We start from the raw sequence: 11545 nt of genomic DNA, 5'->3' as shown, positions 1-11545 counted from the left end.
TGTTAAAATATGTTAATATTCATGATCAGGATGTCATTGCTAAGTTTTTAGAACATTATCCATATTGGAGGATTTTTAAATATATATGTTTTTAAATTATATGTATATAAAACATACATAAAAAAGAAAAATAATTGAAAACAGCACAAGTAGAGTTACTCTGTAATAGTTTTATAATAAATGTTCTTCTCTCCTAACTATTTATATTTACTTTGTAGGTAGTAATGGTCATAAAAAGTATTAGAAAAATATATGTCTCAGACGTTATTTTCTTACCCTTCTTCCCAAGATATTAATTCAAGTAATTGATTTACCAGCTTTATTTAAAACATTGATGTATTTATTTTGTATTTTGAAAAGAATGCTTTAAAATTTGGCTTGAGACTGACCCTTTAGTAAAAGTGGGTATGAAAAAGGTACAGGTGGTATGGTAAGGGGAAAGGAAATGATGTTTGAATTATATCTGACGTAGGAGGAGAAGTTAGAAGACATTAATAGACAAAGCATCAACTAGAAGGTCCAAAGGGCATGAGAAAGAGAGCAGTGAAATATTTTAACTTAATAAGCATTATTGTGGATAAAATGAGAATTGTGATAAAAAATGTGTAAAATAGCACATGTAACACCTGTAATAGTCATTGCCTCTTAAAATTAAAGTTTATGTTTTATTAAATTAAGCATTAAATAAACAAGCATAGATTTGGGGAAAGAATTATAATTGTTTCCATTTTCTTATTAACAAGTTATTGTGGTTTCATAATTTTTCCAAAGGCAATTGAACTAGATATTACAAAGTCCTAAAAATCAATGAATACAATATTGGTACTGTTGATCACATATTAAATCTCACTTCAACTTTCCTTGAATGAAAAAGATGGCAGAGAGGTAGGGGACCCTATTCAAACCAGTCCCCGGAATTGAGCTGGATATCTTCCAGACCACTCTGAACACCCACGAAATCAGCCTGAGATGTATATCTGGATCTCTACAAACAGAATATCGCAGGCGGTTGTTTTCGAGGTATGAAGTGGGGAGCTGTGATTCCTCAGGCAGATATTGGAAGATAAATGGAAGGGGGAGGGAGCCATTGGGATCCTACACCACCAGTTCGGGAAAGGCACGCAGACAGGTAGTGGCTGGGAAAGGACATTAGGGCAGCTCCGCGGACTGAAACCTGGAGTGGCGGGGCCATGTGTGTGAACTGGGGGCAGTTGGTGGTTTTAGAAGCACAAAGGGTAGAGACTTGCCCCAACCTGGAGGGGAGGACTGGGAGTTCTGCTGAGGGGTGCACAACCCAGTATGCTGCAGTTTATAGCAGCACAGACAGACATGGAGATATTGTGGCCTGGAGAGCTCACTGAAGAAAAGACTGCGATCTCTCTGTTCTAAGGCAGAGGGTTGGAAACAATCTCTTCTGCCCTGAGTCTCAGAAGACACACAGAAAGCCACCAGGGAAAGGCGCCAGAGAACAAAAGCCCCCCAAAACCTGTTTTCACTGAGCCCATCCCCCCACACAGGGGGTAAGGCAGCTCTGCCCAAACAGGGTTGCCTGAGTAACAGTGCAGCAGGCCCCTCCCCCAGAAGACAGGCTGGGAAAACATGAGGCCAACAACCCTAAAGTTCCTATAAAACAGGTGCATCTTGCTTGAGTTGTGGTCAATAATTTGGACTCTATACATTCCCTTAACCACTCCTCAACAGAATGACTAGGAGGAGGAACCCCCAAAATAGGAAAGATTCAGAAACTGTGACTTCTGCCACAGATTTACAAATGGATAGAGATATAACCAAGATGTCAGAAATGGAATTCAGGGTAGCAGTTTTGAACACAATAGCTAGAAAGGAGAAATTGATTAATGGCAATATAGTGTCTCTAAGGGCAGAAATGAAAGCTGAACTGGCAGAATTTTAAAAAGCTATCAGTGAAATGCAATCTAGTCTAGATAATATAACAGCTAGGGTAAGTGAGGCAGAAGAACGAAATAGTGATCTAGAAGACCAATTGATAGAAAAGAAGGATAAAGAGGAGGCCAGGGAGAAACAACTCAAAATCCATGAAAACAGAATCAGAGAAATAAGTGACACCATGAAATGTTCCAATGTCAGAATTATTGGGATCCCTAAGGGGGTGGAGAGAGAGAGGACTAGAAGATATATTTGAGCAAATCATAGCTGAGAACTTCCCTAATCTGGGGAATGAAACAAACATTCTTGTCTTAGAGGCAGAGATGACCCCTCCCAAGATCAAGGAAAACAGGCCAATGCCCCAGCATGTGATAGTAAAACTTGCAAATCTTAGAACCAAGGAAACCATCTTAAGGCAGTTAGGGGGAAGAGATTCTTTACATACAGAGGGAGGAACATAAGAATAACGTCAGACCTATCCAGAGAGACCTGGCAAGCCAGAAAGGCCTGGTAAGACATATTCAGGGTACTAAATGAGAAGAACATGCAGCCAAGAATACTTTATCCAGCAAGGCTTTCATTTAGAATGGATGGAGAGATGCAGAGCTTCCAAGACTGGCAGAAACTGAAAGAATATGTGACCACTAAGCCGGCCCTGCAAGAAATATTAAGGGGGTTCTATAAAAGGAGAAAGACTCAAGAATGATATATAAAAGAAATTTACAGGAATAATCTATAAAAACAAGGTCTTCACAGGCAACATGATGACAATAAATTCATATCTTTCAATAATCACTCTCAACGTGAACGGCCTAAATGTTCCCATAAAACGGCACAAGGTAAAAAGACAGGACCATATGCTGTCTACAAGAGACTCATTTTGAACCAAAGATACATCCAGACTGAAAATGAAGGGATGGAGATCCATCTTCCATGCCAACGGACCTCAAAAGAAAGCTGGGGTAACAATTCTTATATCAGACAAATTAGATTTTAAACTAAAGACTTTAGTTAGAGACACACAACGACATTATATCATTCTTAAAGGGTCTATCCAACAAGAAGATCTAACAATTGTATAAATATCTATGCCCCCAACATGGGAGCAGCCAACTACATAAGCCAACTGTTAACCAAAATAAAGAGTCATATTGATAATAATACGTTAATTGTAGGAGACCTCAATACTCCACTCTCAGCAATGGACAGATCATCTAAGAAGAAAATCAACAAAGAAACAAGAGCTTTGAATGACACACTGGATCAGATGGACCTCACAGATATATACAGAACATTACACCCTAAAACAACAGAATACTCATTCTTCTTGAGTGCACATGGAAATTTCTCCAGAATAGACCACATACTGGGTCACAAATCAGGTCTCAACTGATACCAAAAGATTGAGATTATCTCCTGCATATTCTCAGACCATAATGCTTTAACTGGAACTCAATCCCAAGAAAAAATTTGGCAGAAATTCAAACACTTGGAAGCTAAAGACCACTCTGCTCAAGAATGTTTGGGTCAACCAGGAAATCAAAGAAGAACTTAAACAATTCATGGAAACCAATGAGACTGCAAACACATCGGGCCAAAACCTATGGGATGCTGCAAAGGCAGTCCTAAGAAGGAAATACATAGCCATCCAAGCCTCACTCAAAAAAACAGAAAAATCCCAAATTCACCAACTAACTTTACACCTTAAAGAACTAGAGAAAAAGCAACAAATAATGCCTAAGCCACACGTTAGAAGAGAAATAATTAAGATTAGAGCAGAGATCAATGAATTAGAAACCAGAAACACAGTCGATCAGATCAACGAAACTAGAAGTTGGTTCTTTGAAAGAATTAGTAAGATTGATAAGCCACTGGCCAGACTTATCCAAAAGAAAAGAGAAAGGACCCAAATTAATAAAATTATGAATGAAAGGGGAGAGATCACTACTAACACTACTAACACTAAAGAAATAGAAACAATTATTAGAAATTATTATCAACAACTATATGCCAATAAATTAAACAATCTGGAAGAAATGGATGCTTTCCTGGAAACCTACAAACTCCCAAGACTGAAACAGGAAGAAATTGACAACCTGAATAGGCCAATAACCAGTAATGAGATTGAAGCAGTGATTAAAAACCTACCCCCTCAAAAAAACTAACATAACATAATAAAATAAAATAAAATTAAATTAAAAAAAAGAACTGCAACAAAAAAGTAGCATTGGGTAGAAATTAAAAGCATTTCCCAGAGGCAAATATTAAGTAAAGTGTGTGTGTGTATTTATATATTCTTTTAAGTTATTTTATCTACTTGTCTGTTTGAAGACATCAGACATCTGCTTAAACAACCAGAACCTGAAAGGACAGGATCATGAACATAAAGAAGGGAGATGACTTCTAGCCTGATGGCAGCTGCATCTTTCCTGAGACATTTGCCAATTCTATATGCTGTAGAAGAATCCAAGGGTCTGAGTTCCCTTAGCTAAGGGTCAAGATGAAAATGCAAAGACACAAACAAAAATTTGAGAGGTTTTGTGAGACAATACTAGAAACTACGAGGATGAGGATCCTGGTGAGAAAAGCAGGACATAGAACTCAGTCACTTGCTCTGTTTTCCCCTCAAGCCAATAGGTTGCAATCCAAAGCTATACAAAGCAGACTAAGAAATTAAGTAGAGTGTTTCTTGAAAGCAGAACACAAAGGTTGTGACTATTCCAATCCCTGGGATGCAAGGGATACAGCTCAGAAGGGACTCTGATGACCATCTGGGACTCACAATAATCTGGTTATGACTGTGAGGTAGGCAAAACTTTTGTAAAAGTATTCAAAAATCATTAAATATAGAGAAAAATGATAAATTTGATTATATTATTTAGAACTACTCTTCACCAAAAAACAAAATAAAGCCACAAAATTGAAGAATATGTTTTATAATACATGTGTCTGAAAAAACTTAGTCTTTATTTAATTAAATTCCTTGTATCAACTTAAATAAAAAAGAAGTGGAAAAACCAGGAGAAAAGGTGATCAAAACACTTCAACAACACTTGCTAAAAGGATATCTAAATAACCAATAAACATATGAAAAAGCACTCAACATCATTAGTGATCAAATAAATGAAAACTCAAATTACAATATTATCACTCATACTAGCATGACTAAAATGAAAAATACAACGTCATATGTTAACAAGGATGTGAAGACATTGGCACATACATTGATAATGAAGGTTCAAATTTTTATATTTACTTTGAAAAATTATCAGCATTTATTAAAGTTTAACATACACACACTGGTAATTCAGCAGTTCCATTCCTGGCAATATGTATCAGAAATCCACATTCATGTTCATGAAATACATGTTTACATTTATAAGCAACTAACAAAACGTTTTCCAAGGTGAATATACTGATTTACATTCTAACCAGCAGCGTATAAGTAACCTTGTGACTGTGCATCCTTAATGACATTTTGTGTTATCACTATTTTTATTTTACCTATTCTGATGTGTATGTTCTAATATTTCATTGTAGTTTTAATTTTCATTTCCTTAGTGGCTAGTAACATTTAGTATTTTCATGTGTTTATTTTCTCTCTGTATATCCTGTTTGGTGAAGTGTCTATACATCTTTGCCCACTTCTTAATTGGATTGTTTATTTTTTTAATGTTAAGTTTTGAGTTATTTAAATATTGTTTTGTTATTACTAGTCATCTGTCAGATATGTTATTTGCAAATATTTTATTCTTGTCTGTAATTTGTCCATTGTAACAGATTCTTTTGCAGAGCAAACCATGAAGTCTAATTTTATGAATTTTCCTTTTATAGCTCATGCTTTTTGTGTCAAATCTAAGCAGTCTTTGCCTAGACCAAGGTTGTAAGGTTTTGTCATTTTTCTTTTCTCTAGGAGTTTTGTAATTTTATGTTTAAGTCCATGATCTATTTTTGTTAATTTCTACAGACTGTGTGATTTAGTAAAGGTTCTTTATTTGACTGGTGATGTCCAATTGTTCTAACACCACTTACTGAAAAGACTATTCCTCCTCCATTGAATTGCTTTTACTCCTTTGTCAAAACTAAATTGGGCATATTTTTATGGATCTATTTCTGCATTCTCTATTGCAACTTCATTTTTAATAGTCAGAAACTAAAATCAATTCAAATTTCCATGAGCTTTAGATTGGCCAAATAAACAGTGGTAGAGTCATACAGTGGGATATTAGAAAGTTACAAGAATATAAAATTATTACTGCACACACACAAACACACACACACAACAGATGTATCTCAAACAGTACTGAGCAGAAGAATTCAGGCAAAAAAAAAAATAAGGCATAATATGTATAAGGTTCAAAATGGTCAAAACTATTTACGTTGTTACAATTCAGAATAACGGTTACATTTCTCATTGGGAAGTGACTGGCAAGGGTCATAACAGAGCTTCTTAGGAGTCAATACCATTCTATTTTTTTAATTTTTTAAAATTTTATTATGTCAGTCACCATACATACATCATTAGTTTTTGACGTAGTGATCCACGATTCATTGTTTTCATATAACACCCAGTGCTCCATGCAGTACATGCCCTCCTTAATACCCATCACCAGGCTAACCCACCCCCCACCCCCCCAACCCCTCTAAAACCCTCAGTTTGTTTCTCAGAGTCCATAGTCTCTCATGGTTCCTCTCCCCTCTGTCAATTTCCCCCCTTTCATTTTTCCCTTCATTCTCCTAATGTTCACCATGCTATTCCTTATGTTCCACAAGTAAGTGAAACCATATGATAAATGGCTTTCTCTGCTTGACTCATTTCACTTAGCATAATCTCCAGTCCCATCCATATTGATGTAAAACTTGGGTATTCATCCTTTATGATGGCTGAGTAATATTCCATTGTATATATGGACCACATCTTCTTTATCCATTCATCTGTTGAAGGGCATCTCGGCTTTTTCCACAGTTTGGCTATTGCGGACATTGCTGCTATGAACATTGGGATGCATATGGCCCTTCTTTTCACTACATTTGTGTCTTTGGGGTAAATACCCAGTAGTGCAATTGCTGGGTCATAGGGTAGCTCTATTTTTAATTTTTTGAGGAACCTCCACACTGTTTTCCAAAGTGGCTGTATCAACTTACATTCCCACCAACAGTGTAAGAGGGTTCCCCTTTCTCCACAACCTCTCCAACATTTGTTGTTTCTTTCCCTGTCCATTTTTGCCATTCTAACTGGGGTGAGGTGGTATCTCAATGTGGTTTTGATTTGAATTTCCCTGATGACTAATGATGATGAACATTTTTTCATGTGTCTGTTAGCCATTTGTAGGTCTTCTTCAGAGAAGTGTCTGTTCATGTCTTCTGCCCATTTTTTGACTTGGTTATTTGTCTTTTGGGTGTTGAGTTTGAGAAGTTCTTTATAGATCTTGGAAATCAGCACTTTGTCTGCAGTGTCATTTGCAAATATCTTCTTCCATTTTGTGGTTTGCCTCTTTGTTTTGTTGACTGTTTCCTTTGCTGTGCAGAAGCTTTTTATCTTGATGAAGTCCCAAAAGTTCATTTTTGCTTTTGCTTCCCTAGCCTTTGGAGATGTATCTTGAAAGAAGTTGCCATGGCTGATGTCAAAGAGGTTACTGCCTATGTTCTCCTCTAGGATTTTGATGGATTCCTGTCTCACATTGAGGTCTTTCATCCATTTTGAGTTTTGTCTTTGCGTATGGTGTTAGAGAATGGTTGAGTTTCATTCTTCTGTATATATCTGTCCAATTTTCCCAGCACCATTTATTGAAGAGACTGTCTTTTTTCCATTGCATATTTTTCCCTGCTTTGTCGAAGATTATTTGACCATAGAGTTGAAGGTCCATATCTGGGCTCTCTATTCTGTTCCATTGGTCTATATGTCTGTTTTTGTGCCAGTACCATGCTGTCTTGGTGATCACTTCTTTGTAAAATAGCTTGAAATCGGGCAACCTGATGCCCCCAGCTTTGTTTTTCTTTTTCAACATTTCCTTGGTGATTTGGGGTCTTTTCTGTTTCCATAAAATTTTAGGATTGTTTGTTCCAGCACCTTGAAAAATGTCATTGGAATTTTGATTGGGATGGAGTTGAAGGTATAGATTGCTCTGGGTAGCATAGACATTTTAACAATGTTCATTCTTTTGATCCATGAGCATGGAATGTTTTTCCATCTTTTTGTGTCTTCTATTTCTTTCATGAGTGTTCTGTAGTTCCTAGAGTATGGATCCTTTACGTCTTTGGTTAGGTTTATTCCAAGGTATCTTACGGTTTTTCATGCTATTGTAAATGGAATCGTTCCTCTAATTTCTCTTTCTACAGTTGCATTGTTTGTGTATAAGAAAGCAACTGATTTCTGGGCATTGATTTTGTATCCTGCCACATTACTGAATTGCTGGATGAGTTCTAGTAATTTGGGGTGGAGTCTTTTGGATTTTCCACATAAAGTATCATGTCATCTGTGAAGAGAGAGAGTTTGACTTCTTCTTTGCCAATTTGAATACCTTTTATTTCTTTTTGTTGTCTGATTGCTGTTGCTAGGACTTCTAGTACTATGTTGAACAATAGTGGTGAGAGTGGGCATCCTTGACGTGTTCCTGATCTTAAGGGAAAGGCTCTCAGTTTTTCCCCATTGAGGATGATATTTGCTGTGGGTTTTTCATAGGTGGATTTTATGAATTTGAGGAATGTTCCCTCTATCCCTATACTCTGAAGAGTTTTAATCAGGAAAGGATGCTGTATTTGTTGCAGTTCTTATTTATATTATGGAGTCCCAAATAAATAAGGGTAATGTATATTCAGGCATAAAGTTTTCTTTTTTTGTTAGTTTCAAGTTTTTATTTAAATTCTTGTTAGTTAATATATAGTGTAATATTGATCTCAGGTGTAGAATTTAGTGATTCATTACTTTCATGTAATACCTAGTGATCATCACAAGTGCCCTCCTGAATACCCATTACCCATTTAACCTATCTCCCACCCACCCCCCCTCCAGCAACCCTCAGTTTGTTCTCTATAGTTAAGAGTCTCTTATGGTTTTCCTCCTTTCTCTCTCTTTTTTTCTTTCTTCCCCTGTGTTTATCTGTTTTGTTTCCTAAATTCCACATATGAGTGAAACCATATGGTATTTGTCTTTCTCTGACTGACTTATGTAACTTAGCATAATACACTCTAGCTCTATCCACATTGTTGCAAATGGCAAGATTTCATTCTTTTTTGATGGCTGAGTAGTATTCCATCGTGTATATTTATCACTTCTTATTTAGCCATCCGTCAGTTGATAGACATTTGGGCTCTTTCCATAATTTGGTTCTCATTGATAATGCTACTATAAACATCAAGGTGCTTGTGCCCTTTAGAATCAATGTTTTTGTATTCTTTGGGTAAATACCTAGTAGTGCAATTGCTGGGTTGTAAGGTAGTTCTATTTTTAAAGGCATAAATTTTACTTGTGATCTGAATAGTTTCAGAAGCAAAAATTTAAGTTAATATTTTGACAAGTATGCTTTTAAGTTTTACGTTTTTATGTACAGGGTCAAAATTATGAATGACTGTATTAAATATATCTATACAATTTGTCATTGAAAATATAACATCCCAAGTTAATTCTCATCAGAGTTTAGAGTAAAAAAAAACAAAAAACACTGTTTTTCTGATGGTATTATGTGAGTCATTTTATTGGAATGTAAGATTGGCATAATTCATTTTGATTCCATTTTTCACATACTGGTAAAGGCATTGAGTTAATTTTTAGGTTCAAGAGCTTATGTTTAATGAAACTAATGATTTTTAGTAAATTTAGCTATATGTCCCTTTATTAAGTCTACTTTGCCTTTTAGTCTTTATTTTCAAAGTATTTGCTGCATTCATGATTTTATAATCAATGTGATTGTATTTTAATTTACTTTATGAGCCTTTGTAAGAGCATTTAAAACATGAGCACTGTGAATTGTGTAAGACTGTTGAATCACAAACCTGTACCTCTGAAACAAATAATACATTATATGATAAAAAAAAGAAAAAAGAAGAAGAAGATAGCAGGAGGGGAAGAATGAAGGGGGAGAAATTGGAGGGGGAGACGAACTATGAGAGACTATGGACCTGAAAAACAAACTGAGGGTTCTAGAGGGGAGGGGGGTGGGGATGGGTTAGCCTGGTGATGGGTATTAAAGAGGGCATAGTCTTCATGGAGCACTGGGTATTATATGCAATCAATGACTCATGGAACACTACATCAAAAACTAATGATGTAATGTATGGTGATTAACATAACATAAAAAAAACACTAATGACGTATTGTATGGTGACTAACATAACATAATAAAATTAAATTAAATTAAAAAAAATTGACATCGGTTACCTAGAACTAAAAAATGTGTATCTCTACAGTTTCTTGAAAATTATACTAAATAAATTTACCCGGTTGTCTAACCAAGAAGAGTTGTTATTACCTTGTGTAAGCTTTCAACAGAAATGCTCATTTTTAATCCAAATCAGAGTATTTCAAAAAGACTTGGGCTAATTTGGAAGGGTTTTCCAAATTATCTAAAGAGCCAGGACAAAATAATTGTAAGTTTTCCTTTGCTTTTTCCGAATAAATGTAAAAAGTCACACATAATACCTGGAATTAAAAAAGATGATAAATGTGACTTATGTTTTCCTACCAACTAGACCTCAAACAAATGAAGATTATCTCTGTTTTTAAAATAAACATATTAACAAAATTCCATATAGTATATTTTAATTGGATAATTTTGTCTTTAAGCAAGCTATTCTTTTTGATGGACTTACTGAAATGTTGTCAAATTGGGCCATCAAAGAAAAATACTTTCTTGTTCCTTAAGTAGTTCCAATAGGTAGCTTTTCATATCCTTATTATCTTTTTGTTTGTTTGTTGTTTCTTAACACCCTTAATCACTAATTAACATAGCAGTAAATCTATACTCATTTGTTCTTTCCAAAATTAGGCTTTTGTGGATCCCTGTGGCAATTTCTTTTTTTAAGAAGCTGAAACTGATTATTTATTTTCACAAAACTTATGTATAATGGGTCTTAGAGGATGCAAATTTGTACATGAAGTCCTGACTGAGTAAAATTTATCAATTCCTGATTTGCTTTCCTGTATTATAGCCATTAGCCACATGTGGATATTTAAATTAAAATTAATTAAAAGGAAATAAAAATTCAGTTCTTCTGTATTACTAGCTACATCTCAAGTCTCAGTAATGAGTTGGGGTTAGCTGTTATTTATTACATAGGACAATACGTATATGGAACATTTTCATCATTAGAGAAATTTCTATTGTATAACATTTGACTTGATACCAATTATATTGGAAATTTTCTGTTTAAAATCGTGGCTTTACATGACAGCATTATACAAAATATAATTAGCCTGCTCTTTCCCTCTGTGTTTAACTGAAGGCTTTTTAGGTTGTTAAAAATATATTTATAAATCTCAAAAAAAAAAAAGCAACAGAAGCAACAAACACTCTTGCTAATTTGTCTTCTGAAAAATACTCTAAGAGTATTTGTTCAGGAGGTGCCTGGATGGCTCAGTTGGTTAAGCATCTGCCTTGGGCTCAGGTCAGGATCTCAGGGTCCTGGGATCAAGCCCTTGGGC

The sequence above is a fragment of the Neomonachus schauinslandi genome, chromosome 2 (genome assembly GCF_002201575.2).
Source record: "Neomonachus schauinslandi chromosome 2, ASM220157v2, whole genome shotgun sequence".
Lineage (NCBI taxonomy): Eukaryota > Metazoa > Chordata > Mammalia > Carnivora > Phocidae > Neomonachus > Neomonachus schauinslandi.
Note: the sequence above shows the minus strand (reverse complement) of the source record.